Genomic DNA, 21,277 nt, shown 5'->3' with positions numbered 1-21,277 from the left:
CTTCATAACAGTTGAGAATCTGTGTGTAGTTTAATGATCTGTGGTGATGATGTTTAAATCTAATCCCTGAGTGGAGCATTAATCTGCTGAGTTTCCATCTTAAACCACAATGACAGATTAAAGTGTCTCCTAATCTCCATCTTGTAATTATTATATCATACACAGCACTAAGACAGGTCAAACCCTGACCCTGTGTGTGTGTGTGTGTGTGTGTGTGTGTGTGATGAACAAGATTAGGATGCATGAAAGTCTTTTTTTCATTTAGGTTTGTACATGTATCCCATCATGGTGGTCATGGAGCTCACATCTGAACTGAATTATGGGATTGCAGTCTCTGAGACGTAAGATGTGTGTATCAACTGAAGGAAAGATCTCAACCTTCTCAATACACACACACACAACACTCAACCTGCTCAATACACACACACACACACATAACACTCAACCTGCTCAATACACACACACACACACACACACACACACATATATATATATATATATAAAACACTCAACTTTCTCAATAAGAGGAAATATATAAATATAAATCTCTCATGTGAATAAAAAGCTGAAGTCTCAGTGGTGTCACTGAATGGTTAACACGTGGTCAGAACTGTCAGTAAGAGTGTGTGAAGAGTTGATTGAGACACAGCCATTACTGTTTCACATGGAAATGTCCACTCACTGCCCTGCTACTCTAATGTGACCTTGCACTGGAGTTTCTGATCGACCGCTCGACCTGTTAAAGCACAGAGGGGGAGTGAACACAGCCTAAAGATAATTAGGACTGACATCTCTCTTTCTCTCTTTCTCTCTCTCTCTCTCTCAGTCCCCGTTTCTGCAGACTAGAATGATTTTGAGAACACGTCCACAGTCCTGAATGAAATCACAGACAGTGTGACATCATCCAGAGCTGATGTGAGGATTAGTGTATCCTCCAGTATCCCCCAGTATTTCTCAGTATCCTCCAGTATCCCCCAGTATCCCCCAGTATTTCTCAGTATCCTCCAGTATCCCCCAGTATCCTCCAGTATTTCTCAGTATCCTCCAGTATCCTCCAGTATCCCCCAGTATTTCTCAGTATCCTCCAGTATCCTCCAGTATCCCCCAGTATTTCTCAGTATCCTCCAGTATTCTCCAGTATCCCCCAGTATTTCTCAGTATCCTTCAGTATCCTCCAGTATCCCCCAGTATCCCCCAGTATCCTCCAGTATCCTCCAGTATCCCCCAGTATTTCTCATTATCCTCCAGTATTCTCCAGTATCCCCCAGTATTTCTCAGTATCCTTCAGTATCCTCCAGTATCCCCCAGTATCCTCCAGTATCCTTCAGTATCCTCCAGTATCCTCCAGTATCCCCCAGTATCCTCCAGTATCCCCCAGTATCCCCCAGTATCCCCCAGTATCCTCCAGTATCCCCCAGTATCCCCCAGTATCCCCCAGTATCCTCCAGTATCCCCCAGTATTTCTCAGTATCCTTCAGTATCCTCCAGTATCCCCCAGTATCCTCCAGTATCCTTCAGTATCCTCCAGTATCCCCCAGTATTTCTCAGTATCCTCCAGTATTCTCCAGTATCCCCCAGTATTTCTCAGTATCCTTCAGTATCCTCCAGTATCCCCCAGTATCCTCCAGTATCCTTCAGTATCCTCCAGTATCCTCCAGTATCCCCCAGTATCCCCCAGTATCCCCCAGTATCCCCCAGTATCCTCCAGTATCCCCCAGTATCCCCCAGTATCCCCCAGTATCCTCCAGTATCCCCCAGTATTTCTCAGTATCCTTCAGTATCCTCCAGTATCCCCCAGTATTTCTCAGTATCCTTCAGTATCCTCCAGTATCCCCCAGTATCCTTCAGTATCCTCCAGTATCCCCCAGTATCCCCCAGTATCCCCCAGTATCCTCAGTAACACATTGATTAGAGAGTCCAGCTATGGACTGATCTCAGGGCATTGAGCAGGAGATGTAGAGTAGAGAAACGGGGATGAAGCCTCCTTAAAGTGGACGAGTACAGACTGGAGAAGGAATGAGGGCTGCAGAGCTGCTGCACAGAGACCCAACTTTAATCTGGAAAGAACCAGAAACACCTCCACATCTCCACACAGGTCTAATCATGTTACAGCTGAGGAAACACACCAGGATCACATCCAGAAATGATCTGTTAAAGTCTAACAACAATTTTACTTTAAAAATTTCCATGTTCCTCTTAGTGAAGTGTTCAGAATAAACTCTCTGCTTCCAATAAACAGGATCGCTCTGCCTCATTTAGGGTCTAATTATTTAATAAATCTATACTGAGTGTTCTCTCTGTCTAGCCTTCTGTCTCTCTCTCTGTCTCTCTCTCTGTCTCTCTGTCTCTCTCTCTCTCTCTCTCTCTCTCTCTCTCTCTCTCTCTCTCTTGCTCTCTCCTCTGTTCCAGCCCACTCACTCACTGGAACACAACATACTTTTCAGAATGACAGAAAAATAGGAAAGTCCAGCTCCTGATCCAGACTCAGGGAAAGTTTCCACTGTAGGAAAGAACCATGATCTGTTTCAGGAACTCAGGAGATTTACTCACACCTCCACAGGATTAATCACCATCCTAAACTATAGTTCCTTTTATAATTCCTGCTACAAACCATCAGCTACAATCGAACCTGCATCTGACCGGCACAGAAACCATCTGTGCTGCCAATGTTTGTTCCCGAATATAAAAAATCTTTTGGCAAAACAGTGACACTGGACACCAGTGGACACTGGACACAACATCAAATCCAATTCAAAGCAGTGGAAACAAACAGCAGGAACTTGTCCTGGAACTGCTGAGCTCCTGGTTCTCCTTCCCTCTGTCAACAACCTCCATTACTGAAGCATGGTGCTGGCTGACCACTCAGAGAGATCTTCACCTGATTATTGGAGCTTTACATCACTCCTGGCTTCTTCTGAACTTCAACCACAACCCAAGGAATCTGTTATCTCCGTCCTAATTTCTGAGCCAATGGTCTGAACTTAGTGGTCATGATGTCCTTCAAAGACTTGTCTTGAGTTCTCAGAGCCATTTCTGACCAAAGCAAGCAGCCTGCCGTGAATGATGTGGTCACCGTGGCTCTACACCTATCTGCTATGTGACCTCTTGGTAGGAGGATCAGTGACACTCTGGTGTACCTCAGGGCTGTGTGTTCTCACCTCATCATGCTCCTCTCCAAAAAACTGACTGGAAGAGTAACACTGAACACCTGGTGTCCTGCTGGAGCTCCAACAGCTTCAATCAGTTCACAGAAGACTGTTTGGATAACTGTGTGTGTGTGTGTGTGTGTGTGTCCAGACCTTCAGCAGATGTTTAACCCTTTGTAAATAACTGATGTATCTCTGATGCATTTCACATAATTTCCTATTATATTCCCATGAGAGACAGGGCAAGGTGAAGGAACAGAAGAGACAGTGGAGAAGGAGAGGATCTCCAAGAAGTTACATGAAGGTTAAGGGCCAGGTTCTAAAGGTTCTCCAGCGGTTCTGTGCTCTCTTTCTACAAGCCCAAGGCCAGGTTACAGCACATCATCCCATCAGATAAAACCATAATCAGATGTAACCTGTCCACATTCCAGAAGCTTCAGTCTCCAGGAGACGGAGGAAACTGACGAGATGTTGAAAGTGTGTCAGTGTGTGTCAGTGTGTGTCAGTGTGTGTTAGTGTGTATCAGTGTGTGTCAGTGTGTGTCAGTGTGTATCAGTGTGTGTCAGTGTGTGTCAGTGTGTGTCAGTGTGTATCAGTGTGTGTCAGTGTGTGTCAGTGTGTGTCAGTGTGTATCAGTGTGTGTCAGTGTGTGTCAGTGTGTGTCAGTGTGTATCAGTGTGTATCAGTGTGTGTCAGTGTGTGTCAGTGTGTGTCAGTGTGTGTCAGTGTGTATCAGTGTGTGTCAGTGTGTATCAGTGTGTGTCAGTGTGTATCAGTGTATCAGTGTGTGTCAGTGTGTATCAGTGTGTGTCAGTGTGTGTCAGTGTGTATCAGTGTGTGTCAGTGTGTGTCAGTGTGTGTTAGTGTGTATCAGTGTGTGTCAGTGTGTGTCAGTGTGTATCAGTGTGTGTCAGTGTGTATCAGTGTGTGTCAGTGTGTGTCAGTGTGTGTTAGTGTGTATCAGTGTGTCAGTGTGTGTCAGTGTGTGTCAGTGTGTATCAGTGTGTGTCAGTGTGTGTCAGTGTGTGTTAGTGTGTATCAGTGTGTGTCAGTGTGTGTCTGTGTGTGTTAGTGTGTATCAGTGTGTGTCACTGTGTGTCTGTGTGTGTTAGTGTGTATCAGTGTGTGTCAGTGTGTGTCAGTGTGTGTCAGTGTGTATCAGTGTGTGTCAGTGTGTGTCAGTGTGTGTTAGTGTGTATCAGTGTGTATCAGTGTGTGTCAGTGTGTGTTAGTGTGTGTCAGTGAGTGTTAGTGTGTATCAGTGTGTGTCAGTGTGTGTCTGTGTGTGTTAGTGTGTATCAGTGTGTGTCAGTGTGTGTCAGTGTGTGTTAGTGTGTATCAGTGTGTGTCAGTGTGTGTCTGTGTGTGTTAGTGTGTATCAGTGTGTGTCAGTGTGTGTCAGTGTGTGTTAGTGTGTATCAGTGTGTGTCAGTGTGTGTTAGTGTGTGTCAGTGAGTGTTAGTGTGTGTCAGTGTGTATCAGTGTGTGTCAGTGTGTGTCAGTGTGTGTCTGTGTGTGTTAGTGTGTATCAGTGTGTGTCAGTGTGTGTCAGTGTGTGTCTGTGTGTGTTAGTGTGTATCAGTGTGTGTCAGTGTGTGTTAGTGTGTGTCAGTGAGTGTTAGTGTGTGTCAGTGTGTATCAGTGTGTGTCAGTGTGTATCAGTGTGTCAGTGTGTGTGTCAGTGTGTGTCAGTGTGAGTCAGTGTGTATCAGTGTGTGTCAGTGTGTGTTAGTGTGTGTCAGTGTGTATCAGTGTGTGTCAGTGTGTATCAGTGTGTGTCAGTGTGTATCAGTGTGTGTCAGTGTGTGTGTCAGTGTGTGTGTCAGTGTGTATCAGTGTGTGTCAGTGTGAGTCAGTGTGTATCAGTGTGTGTCAGTGTGTGTGTCAGTGTGTGTGTCAGTGTGTGTTAGTGTGTGTGTCAGTGTGTATCAGTGTGTGTCAGTGTGTGTCAGTGTGTGTGTCAGTGTGTATCAGTGTGTCAGTGTGTGTCAGTGTGTATCAGTGTGTGTCAGTGTGTATCAGTGTGTCAGTGTGAGTCAGTGTGTATCAGTGTGTGTCAGTGTGTCAGTGTGTGTCAGTGTGTATCAGTGTGTGTCAGTGTGTATCAGTGTGTCAGTGTGAGTCAGTGTGTATCAGTGTGTATCAGTGTGTATCAGTGTGTGTCAGTGTGTGTCAGTGTGTATCAGTGTGTCTCAATGTGTATCAGTGTGTGTCAGTGTGTATCAGTGTGTCAGTGTGTGTCAGTGTGTATCAGTGTGTGTCAGTGTGTCAGTGTGTGTGTCAGTGTGTATCAGTGTGTGTCAGTGTGTGTCAGTGTGTGTGTCAGTGTGTATCAGTGTGTGTCAGTGTGTGTGTCAGTGTGTATCAGTGTGTGTCAGTGTGTGTTAGTGTGTGTGTCAGTGTGTATCAGTGTGTGTCAGTGTGTGTCAGTGTGTGTGTCAGTGTGTATCAGTGTGTCAGTGTGTGTCAGTGTGTATCAGTGTGTATCAGTGTGTGTGTCAGTGTGTATCAGTGTGTCAGTGTGAGTCAGTGTGTATCAGTGTGTGTCAGTGTGTGTCAGTGTGTGTGTCAGTGTGTATCAGTGTGTGTCTGTGTGTCAGTGTGTGTGTCAGTGTGTATCAGTGTGTGTCAGTGTGTGTCAGTGTGTATCAGTGTATGTCAGTGTGTGTTAGTGTGTGTCAGTGTGTATCAGTGTGTATCAGTGTGTGTCAGTGTGTGTCAGTGTGTGTCAGTGTGTATCAGTGTGTGTTAATGTGTGTCAGTGTGTGTCAGTGTGTGTGTCAGTGTGTGTGTCAGTGTGTGTCAGTGTGTGTCAGTGTGTATCAGTGTGTTAGTGTGTATCAGGGTGTGTTAGTGTGTGTCAGTGTGTATCAGTGTGTGTTAGTGTGTATCAGTGTGTGTGTCAGTGTGTATCAGTGTGTATCAGTGTGTATCAGTGTGTGTCAGTGTGTTAGTGTGTGTCAGTGTGTGTCAGTGTGTATCAGTGTGTGTCAGTGTGTGTTAGTGTGTGTCAGTGTGTATCAGTGTGTCTCAATGTGTATCAGTGTGTGTCAGTGTGTATCAGTGTGTGTCAGTGTGTGTCAGTGTGTATCAGTGTGTCTCAATGTGTATCAGTGTGTGTCAGTGTGTATCAGTGTGTGTCAGTGTGTGTTAGTGTGTATCAGTGTGTATCAGTGTGTGTTAGTGTGTGTCAGTGTGTGTCAGTGTGTGTTAGTGTGTGTCAGTGTGTCTCAATGTGTATCAGTGTGTGTCAGTGTGTGTCAGTGTGTGTTAGTGTGTATCAGTGTGTCAGTGTGTCAGTGAGTGTTAGTGTATATCAGTGTGTCAGTGTGTATCAGTGTGTGTCAGTGTGTGTCAGTGTGTGTCAGTGTGTATCAGTGTGTGTCAGTGTGTATCAGTGTGTATCAGTGTGTGTCAGTGTGTGTCAGTGTGTATCAGTGTGTCTCAATGTGTATCAGTGTGTGTCAGTGTGTGTCAGTGTGTGTCAGTGTGTATCAGTGTGTCTCAATGTGTATCAGTGTGTGTCAGTGTGTGTTAGTGTGTATAAGTGTGTATCAGTGTGTGTCAGTGTGTATCAGTGTGTGTCAGTGTGTGTGTCAGTGAGTGTCAGTGTGTCAGTGTGAGTCAGTGTGTGTCAGTGTTTGTGTCAGTGTGTATCAGTGTGTGTCAGTGTGTATCAGTGTGTGTCAGTGTGTGTGTCAGTGTGTATCAGTGTGTCAGTGTGTATCAGTGTGTGTCAGTGTGTGTGTCAGTGTGTATCAGTGTGTGTCAGTGTGTATCAGTGTGTGTCAGTGTGTGTGTCAGTGTGTATCAGTGTGTCAGTGTGAGTCAGTGTGTATCAGTGTGTGTCAGTGTGTGTCAGTGTGTGTGTCAGTGTGTATCAGTGTGTGTCAGTGTGTATCAGTGTGTGTCAGTGTGTGTCAGTGTGTGTGTCAGTGTGTGTCAGTGTATGTCAGTGTGTGTTAGTGTGTGTCAGTGTGTATCAGTGTGTGTTAGTGTGTGCCAGTGTGTGTGAGTGTGTGTCAGTGTGTATCAGTGTGTGTTAATGTGTGTCAGTGTGTGTCAGTGTGTGTGTCAGTGTGTGTCAGTGTGTGTCAGTGTGTCAGTGTGTGTTAGTGTGTATCAGTGTGTGTGTCAGTGTGTGTCAGTGTGTATCAGTGTGTGTCAGTGTGTGTCAGTGTGTATCAGTGTGTGTTAGTGTGTGTCAGTGTGTATCAGTGTGTGTCAGTGTGTGTCAGTGTGTATCAGTGTGTATCAGTGTGTGTCAGTGTGTATCAGGGTGTGTCAGTGTGTGTCAGTGTGTGTGTCAGTGTGTGTCAGTGTGTGTTAGTGTGTGTCAGTGTGTGTCAGTGTTTATCAGTGTGTGTTAGTGTGTGTCAGTGTGTGTTAGTGTGTGTCAGTGTGTCTCAATGTGTATCAGTGTGTGTCAGTGTGTATCAGTGTGTGTCAGTGTGTGTCAGTGTGTGTTAGTGTGTATCAGTGTCTCAGTGTGTCAGTGAGTGTTAGTGTGTATCAGTCTGTATCAGTGTGTGTCAGTGTGTATCAGTGTGTCTCAATGTGTATCAGTGTGTGTCAGTGTGTGTCAGTGTGTGTCAGTGTGTGTCAGTGTGTATCAGTGTGTGTTAGTGTGTGTCAGTGTGTGTCAGTGTGTATCAGTGAGTGTCAGTTTTATCAGTGTGTATCAGTGTGTGTCAGTGTGTATCAGTGTGTGTCAGTGTGTGTCAGTGTGTGTCAGTGTGTGTCAGTGTGTGTTAGTGTGTGTCAGTGTGTGTCAGTGTGTATCAGTGAGTGTCAGTTTTATCAGTGTGTATCAGTGTGTGTCAGTGTGTGTGTCAGTGTGTGTCAGTGTGTGTCAGTGTGTATCAGTGTGTGTTAGTGTGTGTCAGTGTGTGTCAGTGTTTATCAGTGTGTGTTAGTGTGTGTCAGTGTGTGTTAGTGTGTGTCAGTGTGTCTCAATGTGTATCAGTGTGTGTCAGTGTGTATCAGTGTGTGTCAGTGTGTGTCAGTGTGTGTTAGTGTGTATCAGTGTCTCAGTGTGTCAGTGAGTGTTAGTGTGTATCAGTCTGTATCAGTGTGTGTCAGTGTGTATCAGTGTGTCTCAATGTGTATCAGTGTGTGTCAGTGTGTGTCAGTGTGTATCAGTGTGTGTTAGTGTGTGTCAGTGTGTGTCAGTGTGTGGTAGGGTGTATCAGTGTGTGTCAGTGTGTATCAGTGTGTGTCAATGTGTATCAGTGTGTGACAGTGTGTGTCAGTGTGTGTTAGTGTGTGTCAGTGTGTCTCGATGTGTATCAGTGTGTGTCAGTGTGTATCAGTCTGTGATAGTGTGTGTCAGTGAGTGTCAGTGTGTATCAGTGTGTATCAGTGTGTGTCAGTGTGTATCAGTGTGTGTCAGTGTGTGTGTCAGTGAGTGTCAGTGTGTCAGTGTGAGTCAGTGTGTGTCAGTGTGTGTCAGTGTTTGTGTCAGTGTGTATCAGTGTGTGTCAGTGTGTATCAGTGTGTGTCAGTGTGTGTCAGTGTGTGTGTCAGTGTGTGTCAGTGTGTGTTAGTGTGTATCAGTGTCTCAGTGTGTCAGTGAGTGTTAGTGTGTATCAGTCTGTATCAGTGTGTGTCAGTGTGTATCAGTGTGTGTCAGTGTGTATCAGTGTGTGTTAGTGTGTGTCAGTGTGTATCAGTGTGTGTCAGTGTGTGTCAGTGTGTGTCAGTGTGTGTGTCAGTGTGTATCAGTGTGTGTCAGTGTGTATCAGTGTGTGTTAGTGTGTGTCAGTGTGTATCAGTGTGTATCAGTGTGTGTTAGTGTGTGTCAGTGTGTATCAGTGTGTATCAGTGTGTGTCAGTGTGTGTTAGTGTGTGTCAGTGTGTGTCAGTATGTGTCAGTGTGTATCAGTGTGTGTCAGTGTGTCTCAATGTGTATCAGTGTGTGTCAGTGTGTGTTAGTGTGTCAGTGTGTGTCAGTGTGTGTCAGTGTGTATCAGTGTGTGTCAGTGTGTCTCAATGTGTATCAGTGTGTGTCAGTGTGTGTCAGTGTGTATCAGTGTGTGTTAGTGTGTGTCAGTGTGTGTCAGTGTGTGGTAGTGTGTATCAGTGTGTGTCAGTGTGTATCAGTGTGTGTCAATGTGTATCAGTGTGTGACAGTGTGTGTCAGTGTGTGTTATTGTGTGTCAGTGTGTCTCGATGTGTGTCAGTGTGTCTCGATGTGTGTCAGTGTGTGTCAGTGTGTCAGTCTGTGATAGTGTGTGTCAGTGAGTGTCAGTGTGTATCAGTGTGTATCAGTGTGTGTCAGTGTGTATCAGTGTGTGTCAGTGTGTGTGTCAGTGAGTGTCAGTGTGTCAGTGTGAGTCAGTGTGTGTCAGTGTGTGTCAGTGTTTGTGTCAGTGTGTATCAGTGTGTGTCAGTGTGTATCAGTGTGTGTCAGTGTGTGTCAGTGTGTGTGTCAGTGTGTATCAGTGTGTGTCAGTGTGTGTCAGTGTGTGTGTCAGTGTGTGTGTCAGTGTGTGTCAGTGTGTATCAGTGTATGTCAGTGTGTGTTAGTGTGTGTCAGTGTGTATCAGTGTGTGTTAGTGTGTGCCAGTGTGTGTCAGTGTGTGTCAGTGTGTATCAGTGTGTGTTAATGTGTGTCAGTGTGTGTCAGTGTGTGTCAGTGTGTGTGTCAGTGTGTGTCACTGTGTGTCAGTGTGTCAGTGTGTGTTAGTGTGTATCAGTGTGTGTGTCAGTGTGTGTCAGTGTGTATCAGTGTGTCAGTGTGTGTCAGTGTGTATCAGTGTGTGTTAGTGTGTCAGTGTGTATCAGTGTGTGTCAGTGTGTATCAGTGTGTGTCAGTGTGTATCAGTGTGTATCAGTGTGTGTCAGTGTGTATCAGTGTGTGTCAGTGTGTGTTAGTGTGTGTCAGTGTGTGTTAGTGTGTGTCAGTGTGTGTCAGTGTGTGTTAGTGTGTCAGTGTGTGTCAGTGTTTATCAGTGTGTGTTAGTGTGTGTCAGTGTGTGTTAGTGTGTGTCAGTGTGTCTCAATGTGTGTCAGTGTGTCAGTGTGTATCAGTGTGTCTCAGTGTGTGTCAGTGTGTGTCAGTGTGTATCAGTGTGTGTCAGTGTGTGTCAGTGTGTATCAGTGTGTCTCAATGTGTATCAGTGTGTGTCAGTGTGTATCAGTGTGTCTCAATGTGTATCAGTGTGTGTCAGTGTGTGTCAGTGTGTGTTAGTGTGTGTCAGTGTGTATCAGTGTGTCAGTGTGTGTTAGTGTGTATCAATGTGTATCAATGTGTGTCAGTGTGTGTTAGTGTGTGTCAGTGTGTGTTAGTGTGTGTCAGTGTGTCTCAATGTGTGTCAGTGTGTCAGTGTGTATCAGTGTGTGTCAGTGTGTGTCAGTGTGTGTTAGTGTGTGTTAGTGTGTATCAGTGTGTCAGTGTGTCAGTGAGTGTTAGTGTGTATCAGTGTGTCAGTGTGTCAGTGAGTGTTAGTGTGTATCAGTGTGTGTCAGTGTGTATCAGTGTGTGTTAGTGTGTGTCAGTGTGTATCAGTGTGTGTCAGTGTGTATCAGTGTGTGTCAGTGTGTATCAGTGTGTGTTAGTGTGTGTCAGTGTGTATCAGTGTGTGTCAGTGTGTATCAGTGTGTATCAGTGTGTGTCAGTGTGTGTCAGTGTGTATCAGTGTGTCTCAATGTGTATCAGTGTGTGTCAGTGTGTGTCAGTGTGTATCAGTGTGTCAGTGTGTGTTAGTGTGTATCAATGTGTATCAGTGTGTGTCAGAGTGTGTTAGTGTGTGTCAGTGTGTGTCAGTGTGTCTCAGTGTGTATCAGTGTGTGTCAGTGTGTATCAGTGTGTGTCAGTGTGTATCAGTGTGTGTCAGTGTGTGTCAGTGTGTGTTAGTGTGTGTCAGTGTGTATCAGTGTGTGTCAGTGTGTGTCAGTGTGTGTCAGTGTGTGTCAGTGTGTATCAGTGTGTCTCAGTGTGTATCAGTGTGTGTCAGTGTGTATCAGTGTGTCTCAATGTGTATCAGTGTGTGTCAGTGTGTGTCAGTGTGTATCAGTGTGTCTCAATGTGTGTCAGTGTGTGTCAGTGTGTGTCAGTGTGTCTCAGTGTGTCTCAGTGTGTGTCAGTGTGTGTCAGTGTGTATCAGTGTATGTCAGTGTGTATCAGTGTGTCTCAATGTGTATCAGTGTGTGTCAGTGTGTATCAGTGTGTGTCAGTGTGTATCAGTGTGTGTCAGTGTGTGTCAGTGTGTATCAGTGTGTCTCAATGTGTATCAGTGTGTGTCAGTGTGTATCAGTGTGTGTCAGTGTGTGTCAGTGTGTATCAGTGTGTATCAGTGTGTGTCAGTGTGTGTCAGTGTGTATCAGTGTGTCTCAGTGTGTGTCAGTGTGTGTCAGTGTGTATCAGTGTGTGTCAGTGTGTGTCAGTGTGTATCAGTGTGTCTCAATGTGTATCAGTGTGTGTCAGTGTGTATCAGTGTGTCTCAATGTGTATCAGTGTGTGTCAGTGTGTGTCAGTGTGTGTTAGTGTGTGTCAGTGTGTATCAGTGTGTCAGTGTGTGTTAGTGTGTATCAATGTGTATCAATGTGTGTCAGTGTGTGTTAGTGTGTGTCAGTGTGTCTCAATGTGTATCAGTGTGTGTCAGTGTGTGTTAGTGTGTGTCAGTGTGTGTCAGTGTGTGTCAGTGTGTGTTAGTGTGTGTCAGTGTGTATCAGTGTGTCTCAATGTGTATCAGTGTGTGTCAGTGTGTGTCAGTGTGTATCAGTGTGTCTCAATGTGTATCAGTGTGTGTCAGTGTGTATCAGTGTGTGTCAGTGTGTGTCAGTGTGTGTTAGTGTGTTTTAGTGTGTGTTAGTGTGTATCAGTGTGTCAGTGTGTCAGTGAGTGTTAGTGTGTATCAGTGTGTATCAGTGTGTGTCAGTGTGTATCAGTGTGTGTCAGTGTGTATCAGTGTGTGTTAGTGTGTGTCAGTGTGTATCAGTGTGTGTCAGTGTGTGTCAGTGTGTATCAGTGTGTATCAGTGTGTGTCAGTGTGTGTCAGTGTGTATCAGTGTGTCTCAATGTGTATCAGTGTGTGTCAGTGTGTGTCAGTGTGTGTCAGTGTGTATCAGTGTGTGTTAGTGTGTGTCAGTGTGTGTCAGTGTGTATCAGTGAGTGTCAGTTTTATCAGTGTGTATCAGTGTGTGTCAGTGTGTGTGTCAGTGTGTGTCAGTGTGTGTCAGTGTGTATCAGTGTGTGTTAGTGTGTGTCAGTGTGTGTCAGTGTGTATCAGTGAGTGTCAGTGTGTGTCAGTGTGTGTCAGTGTGTATCAGTGTGTGTCAGTGTATATCAGTGTGTGTTACTGTGTGTCAGTGTGTGTCAGTGTGTTTCAGTGTATAACAGTGTTTGTCAGTGTGTGTTAGTGTGTGTCAGTGTGTGTCAGTGTGTGTCAGTGTGTATCAGTGTGTGTCAGTGTGTGTCAGTGTATATCAGTGTGTGTCAGTGTATATCAGTGTGTGTTAGTGTGTGTCAGTGTGTATCAGTGTGTGTCAGTGTGTGTTAGTGTGTGTCAGTGTGTATCAGTGTGTCTCAATGTGTATCAGTGTGTGTCAGTGTGTGTCAGTGTGTGTCAGTGTGTGTTAGTGTGTGTCAGTGTGTATCAGTGTGTCTCAATGTGTATCAGTGTGTGTCAGTGTGTGTCAGTGTGTGTTAGTGTGTGTCAGTGTGTATCAGTGTGTCAGTGTGTGTTAGTGTGTATCAATGTGTATCAGTGTGTGTCAGTGTGTGTCAGTGTGTCTCAATGTGTATCAGTGTGTGTTAGTGTGTGTCAGTGTGTATCAGTGTGTGTCAGTGTGTATCAGTGTGTGTTAGTGTGTGTCAGTGTGTGTCAGTGTGTGTCAGTGTGTATCAGTGTGTGTCAGTGTGTATCAGTGTGTGTTAGTGTGTGTCAGTGTGTATCAGTGTGTGTCAGTGTGTGTCAGTGTGTATCAGTGTGTCTCAGTGTGTGTCAGTGTGTGTCAGTGTGTATCAGTGTGTGTCAGTGTGTGTCAGTGTGTATCAGTGTGTGTTAGTGTGTGTCAGTGTGTGTCAGTGTGTGTTAGTGTGTGTCAGTGTGTATCAGTGTGTCAGTGTGTGTCAGTGTGTATCAGTGTGTGTCAGTGTGTGTCAGTGTGTATCAGTGTGTCTCAATGTGTATCAGTGTGTGTCAGTGTGTGTCAGTGTGTGTTAGTGTGTGTCAGTGTGTATCAGTGTGTCAGTGTGTATCAGTGTGTCAGTGTGTGTTAGTGTGTATCAATGTGTATCAGTGTGTCTCAGTGTGTCTCAGTGTGTGTCAGTGTGTGTCAGTGTGTATCAGTGTGTATCAGTGTATGTCAGTGTGTATCAGTGTGTCTCAATGTGTATCAGTGTGTGTCAGTGTGTATCAGTGTGTGTCAGTGTGTATCAGTGTGTGTCAGTGTGTGTCAGTGTGTATCAGTGTGTCTCAATGTGTATCAGTGTGTGTCAGTGTGTATCAGTGTGTGTCAGTGTGTGTCAGTGTGTGTCAGTGTGTGTCAGTGTGTATCAGTGTGTGTCAGTGTGTATCAGTGTGTCTCAGTGTGTGTCAGTGTGTGTCAGTGTGTATCAGTGTGTGTCAGTGTGTGTCAGTGTGTATCAGTGTGTCTCAATGTGTATCAGTGTGTGTCAGTGTGTATCAGTGTGTCTCAATGTGTATCAGTGTGTGTCAGTGTGTGTCAGTGTGTGTTAGTGTGTGTCAGTGTGTATCAGTGTGTCAGTGTGTGTTAGTGTGTATCAATTTGTATCAATGTGTGTCAGTGTGTGTTAGTGTGTGTCAGTGTGTCTCAATGTGTATCAGTGTGTGTCAGTGTGTGTTAGTGTGTGTCAGTGTGTGTCAGTGTGTGTCAGTGTGTGTTAGTGTGTGTCAGTGTGTATCAGTGTGTCTCAATGTGTATCAGTGTGTGTCAGTGTGTATCAGTGTGTCTCAATGTGTATCAGTGTGTATCAGTGTGTCTCAATGTGTATCAGTGTGTGTCAGTGTGTGTCAGTGTGTGTTAGTGTGTTTTAGTGTGTGTTAGTGTGTATCAGTGTGTCAGTGTGTCAGTGAGTGTTAGTGTGTATCAGTGTGTATCAGTGTGTGTCAGTGTGTGTCAGTGTGTGTCAGTGTGTATCAGTGTGTGTTAGTGTGTGTCAGTGTGTATCAGTGTGTGTCAGTGTGTGTCAGTGTGTATCAGTGTGTGTTAGTGTGTGTTAGTGTGTATCAGTGTGTCAGTGTGTCAGTGAGTGTTAGTGTGTATCAGTGTGTATCAGTGTGTGTCAGTGTGTATCAGTGTGTGTCAGTGTGTATCAGTGTGTGTTAGTGTGTGTCAGTGTGTATCAGTGTGTGTCAGTGTGTGTCAGTGTGTATCAGTGTGTATCAGTGTGTGTCAGTGTGTGTCAGTGTGTGTCAGTGTGTCTCAATGTGTATCAGTGTGTGTCAGTGTGTGTCAGTGTGTGTCAGTGTGTATCAGTGTGTGTTAGTGTGTGTCAGTGTGTGTCAGTGTGTATCAGTGAGTGTCAGTTTTATCAGTGTGTATCAGTGTGTGTCAGTGTGTGTGTCAGTGTGTGTCAGTGTGTATCAGTGTGTGTTAGTGTGTGTCAGTGTGTGTCAGTGTGTATCAGTGAGTGTCAGTGTGTGTCAGTGTGTGTCAGTGTGTATCAGTGTGTGTCAGTGTATATCAGTGTGTGTTAGTGTGTGTCAGTGTGTGTCAGTGTGTTTCAGTGTATAACAGTGTGTGTGTCAGTGTGTGTTAGTGTGTGTCAGTGTGTGTCAGTGTGTGTCAGTGTGTATCAGTGTGTGTCAGTGTGTGTCAGTGTGTATCAATGTGTATCAGTGTGTGTCAGTGTGTGTCAGTGTGTCTCAATGTGTATCAGTGTGTGTTAGTGTGTGTCAGTGTGTATCAGTGTGTGTCAGTGTGTATCAGTGTGTGTTAGTGTGTGTCAGTGTGTGTCAGTGTGTGTCAGTGTGTATCAGTGTGTGTCAGTGTGTATCAGTGTGTATCAGTGTGTGTCAGTGTGTATCAGTGTGTGTCAGTGTGTGTCAGTGTGTATCAGTGTGTCTCAGTGTGTGTCAGTGTGTGTCAGTGTGTATCAGTGTGTGTCAGTGTGTGTCAGTGTGTATCAGTGTGTGTTAGTGTGTGTCAGTGTGTGTCAGTGTGTGTTAGTGTGTGTCAGTGTGTATCAGTGTGTCAGTGTGTGTCAGTGTGTATCAGTGTGTGTCAGTGTGTGTCAGTGTGTATCAGTGTGTCTCAATGTGTATCAGTGTGTGTCAGTGTGTATCAGTGTGTCTCAATGTGTATCAGTGTGTGTCAGTGTGTGTCAGTGTGTGTTAGTGTGTGTCAGTGTGTATCAGTGTGTCAGTGTGTGTCAGTGTGTATCAGTGTGTCAGTGTGTGTTAGTGTGTATCAATGTGTATCAATGTGTGTCAGTGTGTGTTAGTGTGTGTCAGTGTGTCTCAATGTGTATCAGTGTGTGTCAGTGTGTGTTAGTGTGTGTCAGTGTGTGTCAGTGTATGTCAGTGTGTGTTAGTGTGTGTCAGTGTGTCTCAATGTGTATCAGTGTGTGTCAGTGTGTGTCAGTGTGTGTCAGTGTGTATCAGTGTGTCTCAATGTGTATCAGTGTGTGTCAGTGTGTATCAGTGTGTGTCAGTGTGTGTCAGTGTGTGTTAGTGTGTGTTAGTGTGTATCAGTGTGTCAGTGTGTCAGTGAGTGTTAGTGTGTATCAGTGTGTATCAGTGTGTGTCAGTGTGTATCAGTGTGTGTCAGTGTGTATCAGTGTGTGTCAGTGTGTATCAGTGTGTGTCAGTGTGTGTCAGTGTGTATCAGTGTGTATCAGTGTGTGTCAGTGTGTGTCAGTGTGTATCAGTGTGTCTCAATGTGTATCAGTGTGTGTCAGTGTGTGTCAGTGTGTGTCAGTGTGTATCAGTGTGTGTTAGTGTGTGTCAGTGTGTGTCAGTGTGTATCAGTGAGTGTCAGTTTTATCAGTGTGTATCAGTGTGTGTCAGTGTGTGTGTCAGTGTGTGTCAGTGTGTGTCAGTGTGTATCAGTGTGTGTTAGTGTGTGTCAGTGTGTGTCAGTGTGTATCAGTGAGTGTCAGTGTATATCAGTGTGTGTTAGTGTGTGTCAGTGTGTGTCAGTGTGTTTCAGTGTATAACAGTGTGTGTGTCAGTGTGTGTCAGTGTGTGTCAGTGTGTGTCAGTGTGTATCAGTGTGTGTCAGTGTGTTTCAGTGTATAACAGTGTGTGTGTCAGTGTGTGTCAGTGTGTGTTAGTGTGTCAGTGTGTATCAGTGTGTGTCAGTGTGTGTCAGTGTGTGTCAGTGTGTGTCAGTGTGTATCAGTGTGTCAGTGTGTGTTAGTGTGTATCAATGTGTATCAGTGTGTCAGTGTGTGTCAGTGTGTCTCAATGTGTATCAGTGTGTGTTAGTGTGTGTCAGTGTGTATCAGTGTGTGTCAGTGTGTATCAGTGTGTGTTAGTGTGTGTCAGTGTGTGTCAGTGTGAGTCAGTGTGTATCAGTGTGTGTCAGAGTGTATCAGTGTGTGTTAGTGTGTGTCAGTGTGTATCAGTGTGTGTCAGTGTGTGTCAGTGTGTATCAGTGTGTATCAGTGTGTGTCAGTGTGTATCAGTGTGTGTCAGTGTGTGTCAGTGTGTGTTAGTGTGTGTCAGTGTGTGTTAGTGTGTGTCAGTGTGTGTCAGTGTGTGTCAGTGTGTTAGTGTGTGTCAGTGTGTGTCAGTGTTTATCAGTGTGTGTCAGTGTGTGTCAGTGTGTGTCAGTGTGTCTCAATGTGTTTCAGTGTGTGTCAGTGTGTGTCAGTGTGTGTCAGTGTGTATCAGTGTGTGTCAGTGTGTGTCAGTGTGTGTTAGTGTGTGTCAGTGTGTCAGTGTGTCAGTGAGTGTCAGTGTGTATCAGTGTGTGTCAGTGTGTATTAGTGTGTCAGTGTGTGTCAGTGTGTATCAGTGTGTGTTAGTGTGTGTCAGTGTGTATCAGTGTGTCAGTGTGTGTCAGTGTGTATCAGTGTGTGTCAGTGTGTGTCAGTGTGTATCAGTGTGTCTCAATGTGTATCAGTGTGTGTCAGTTTGTGTCAGTGTGTGTCAGTGTGTATCAGTGTGTGTCAGTGTGTGTCAGTGTGTGTCAGTGTGTATCAGTGTGTCTCAATGTGTGTCAGTGTGTGTCAGTGTGTGTCAGTGTGTGTCAGTGTGTCTCAATGTGTATCAGTGTGTGTCAGTGTGTATCAGTGTGTCTCAATGTGTATCAGTGTGTGTCAGTGTGTGTCAGTGTGTGTTAGTGTGTCTCAATGTGTATCATTGTGTGTCAGTGTGTGTTAGTGTGTGTCAGTGTGTCTCAATGTGTATCAGTGTGTGTCAGTGTGTGTCAGTGTGTGTCAGTGTGTATCAGTGTGTGTCAGTGTGTGTCAGTGTGTGTCAGTGTGTATCAGTGTGTCTCAATGTGTATCAGTGTGTGTCAGTGTGTATCAGTGTGTCTCAATGTGTATCAGTGTGTGTCAGTGTGTGTCAGTGTGTATCAGTGTGTATCAGTGTGTCTCAATGTGTATCAGTGTGTCAGTGTGTATCAGTGTGTCTCAATGTGTATCAGTGTGTGTCAGTGTGTGTCAGTGTGTGTCAGTGTGTCTCAATGTGTATCAGTGTGTGTCAGTGTGTATCAGTGTGTCTCAATGTGTATCAGTGTGTGTCAGTGTGTGTCAGTGTGTGTTAGTGTGTCTCAATGTGTATCATTGTGTGTCAGTGTGTGTTAGTGTGTGTCAGTGTGTCTCAATGTGTATCAGTGTGTGTCAGTGTGTGTCAGTGTGTGTCAGTGTGTATCAGTGTGTGTCAGTGTGTGTCAGTGTGTGTCAGTGTGTATCAGTGTGTCTCAATGTGTATCAGTGTGTGTCAGTGTGTATCAGTGTGTGTCAGTGTGTATCAGTGTGTGTCAGTGTGTGTCAGTGTGTATCAGTGTGTCTCAATGTGTATCAGTGTGTGTCAGTGTGTGTCAGTGTGTATCAGTGTGTCTCAATGTGTATCAGTGTGTGTCAGTGTGTGTCAGTGTGTGTTAGTGTGTATCAATGTGTATCAGTGTGTGTCAGTGTGTGTTAGTGTGTGTCAGTGTGTCTCAATGTGTATCAGTGTGTGTCAGTGTGTGTTAGTGTGTGTCAGTGTGTGTTAGTGTGTGTTAGTGTGTGTCAGTGTGTATCAGTGTGTGTCAGTGTGTATCAGTGTGTGTTTGTGTGTATCAGTGTGTGTTAGTGTGTGTCAGTGTGTATCAGTGTGTATCAGTGTGTGTCAGTGTGTGTCAGTGTGTGTCAGTGTGTGTCAGTGTGTATCAGTGTGTGTCAGTGTGTGTCAGTGTGTATCAGTGTGTGTCAGTGTGTGTCAGTGTGTCAGTGTGTATCAATGTGTATCAGTGTGTATCAGTGTGTGTCAGTGTGTCAGTATGTATCAGTGTGTGTCAGTGTGTATGTGTGTATCAGTGTGTGTTAGTGTGTATTAGTGTGTGTTTGTGTGTATCAGTGTGTATCAGTGTGTATCAGTGTGTGTCAGTGTGTATCAGTGTGTATCAGTGTGTGTTAGTGTTTGTTAGTGTGTATCAGAGTTTTGTGTAACCGTCTTTGTTTAAGAACATGTCAAAACAAACATTAGTGTCTAATGAAGAATTGCGTGTAATAACCTACAGCACGGTCTACAGAAGAGCTCTGTCAGAGAACTTGACATCAGCATGTAGGACCAAGTAAAAACACTGACCTGAGGAGCGTTAGAGATTCTTCTCCACTTTCAGATGAAATGAAAGGTTTCTTTCACTCTTCAGAACCATAAATCCAGTTTAAATCCCACTGACCACTGACCACTGACCACTGACCAACATGCTGAAGAGTCCCTTATTGTAGAATATACTCATTTGTTGCTTTCTCAGTAATCCGTTAGTCTCTGAAGTGAATTCTGTACGCTGGTAATCTCCACACACACACACACACACACACACACACACTCTCTCTCTCTCTCTCTCTCTCTCTCTCTCACACATACACACACACACACTCTCTCTCTCTCTCTCTTTCTCTCTCTCTCTCTCACACACACACACACACACGCTCTCTCTCTCTCTCTCTCTCTGTTACATGCTCATGTCCTAGAATACTGTGTATCAGTCGCGGGGGTGAGAGAGAGAAGAAGAGAAAGAGAGAGCGGGTTAGAGAGGGAGAGAGAGAGAGAGAGAGAGAGAGAGAGCAGGCAGTGAGTCCATTTGATCTGTAGCTGAAGCTGACCTGTAGAGGTCCTGGTCAGTCATGCTGGTCTGGTAAAACACCCTGACTGTAAGAACAGACACAGTGACAGGGGAGCTGGATGATGATACACCAAGCTGCAGCCTGACGTCAGAGACTGATCGAAGTTTCAGCTATTGGGCAGAAAACACACACAGACACACACACACACACACTACACAGTGTTAATCACACACACACACACACTACACACACACACACACTACACAGTGTTAATCACACACACACACTACACACACACACACTGCACAGTGTTAATCACACACACACACACACACTACACACACACACTACACAGTGTTAATCACACACACACACACACACACTACACACACACACTACACAGTGTTAATCACACACACACACACACACACACACTACACACACACACTAGACAGTGTTAATCACACACACACACAGACACACACACACACACACACTACACAGTGTTAATCACACACACACACACACTAGATAGTGTTGATCACACACACACACTAGACAGTGTTAATCTCTCTCTCACACACACACACACACACTAGAGAGTGTTAATCACACACACACACACACACTAGAGAGTGTTAATCACACACACACACACACTAGACAGTGTTAATCTCTCTCACACACACACACACACACACTAGAGAGTGTTAATCACACACACACACACACACTAGAGAGTGTTAATCACACACACACACTAGAGAGTGTTAATCACACACACACACACACACACAGATGACATCAGAGGATAAATGTATATCAGGAGATTTGTTTGTATTAATCATGGTTTGTGTATTTGTGATATGTGTGTTCAAACTCACACACACACACACACACACTACACAGTGTTAATCACACACACACACACACACACACACAAACACACGCACACACACACACACAGAAATAGAGTGTGTGTCTCTGTCACGTTCTCTCTTGCCTGAGGGACTATAACAGGGATGTTTATATAACTCTGTCCTCTATAGAGTGGATCAAACACACACACACACGTACAACACATCCCCATACACACAGCTGTGTGTGTGTGTGTGTGTGTGTGTACTGCCGTCACTCTCCTGATGATGTATTATCACTGTATTCTATCTCTCTGGTCTGTATGAAGTGATGACTGGTTAGTAATTGGCATCTGTCTCTCCAGACCCTACCTGCTCCAGGGGTTCCAGAGGAGCAGCTAAAATGTTGCTATGGAAATGTGTGTGTGTGTGTGTGTGTGTATGTAAGAGAGAGGGTAAATTATATGGTAGAGCATCTCCTGCTCAGCTCTCAGTGGGCAGGTGGGAGTGAAAAACCACATGTATGACACGAGTGAAAGCCACTGCAGGAGTGTGTGGGAGGAGAGAGAGAGAGAGAGAGAGAGAGAGAGAGGGAGGGGGGGCAGAGAGAGAGAGACATGGTGTGCACACCTCATTTCAGTAGTTAAATCAGGTCCAGTTCTAACACTTCAGGCTATCAGACACATGGCTCTGTGCTTCACTCCTCCAGAAGAATCTCCTTATTACAGACGAGGATCTTCACCATGGAGATTAGTCACTCTCAGACCCAGAAAACACACACACTCTCATATCTAAACCAGGGGGTATCCAGGTGCAGGGTTTCATCTCAACCGGTCAGTAGCCACAGCTGACCTCACCTGTTTAATCAGCTGTTGTGTTGTGTGGTCTGCTTTCTTCAAATCAAACCCTGCAGTCAGACACCAGGGCTCTAGACCATTCCAGTATACTTACAGCATCTCATTACACATATACACTAAATGACCAGACGTCTGTCTGTACCTGAGTACTGGAAATCCCAGAGCAGAATACTGGGAATTAATACGGAGCCTGTGATGGTCTGATCAGCTCCAGTCTTCCGGAAG

At 44.9% G+C, this 21,277-nt stretch overlaps 1 protein-coding gene across 3 annotated transcripts in view; it reads right to left on the bottom strand.

The window, feature by feature from the left end:
• kcnj4 (potassium inwardly rectifying channel subfamily J member 4) overlaps nt 1-19,187 on the bottom strand; it is a 31,091-nt gene extending 11,904 nt beyond the window's left edge. For 2 of the 3 annotated variants that reach the window (XR_009206216.1, XM_058404720.1), the window contains exon 1: nt 18,857-19,180. The gene's annotated coding sequence lies outside the window, so the exon portion shown is untranslated. Of the gene's footprint in view, nt 1-18,856 lie in introns of all 3 variants that reach the window. The other variant, XM_058404722.1, reaches the window with a different exon arrangement.
• Nucleotides 19,188-21,277: the final 2,090 nt, after the last annotated feature.

This window comes from Hemibagrus wyckioides, linkage group LG12, assembly GCF_019097595.1.
Source record: "Hemibagrus wyckioides isolate EC202008001 linkage group LG12, SWU_Hwy_1.0, whole genome shotgun sequence".
In the NCBI taxonomy this organism is placed as follows: domain Eukaryota; kingdom Metazoa; phylum Chordata; class Actinopteri; order Siluriformes; family Bagridae; genus Hemibagrus; species Hemibagrus wyckioides.
Note: the sequence above shows the minus strand (reverse complement) of the source record. Positions and strands in the feature narration are given on the sequence as shown.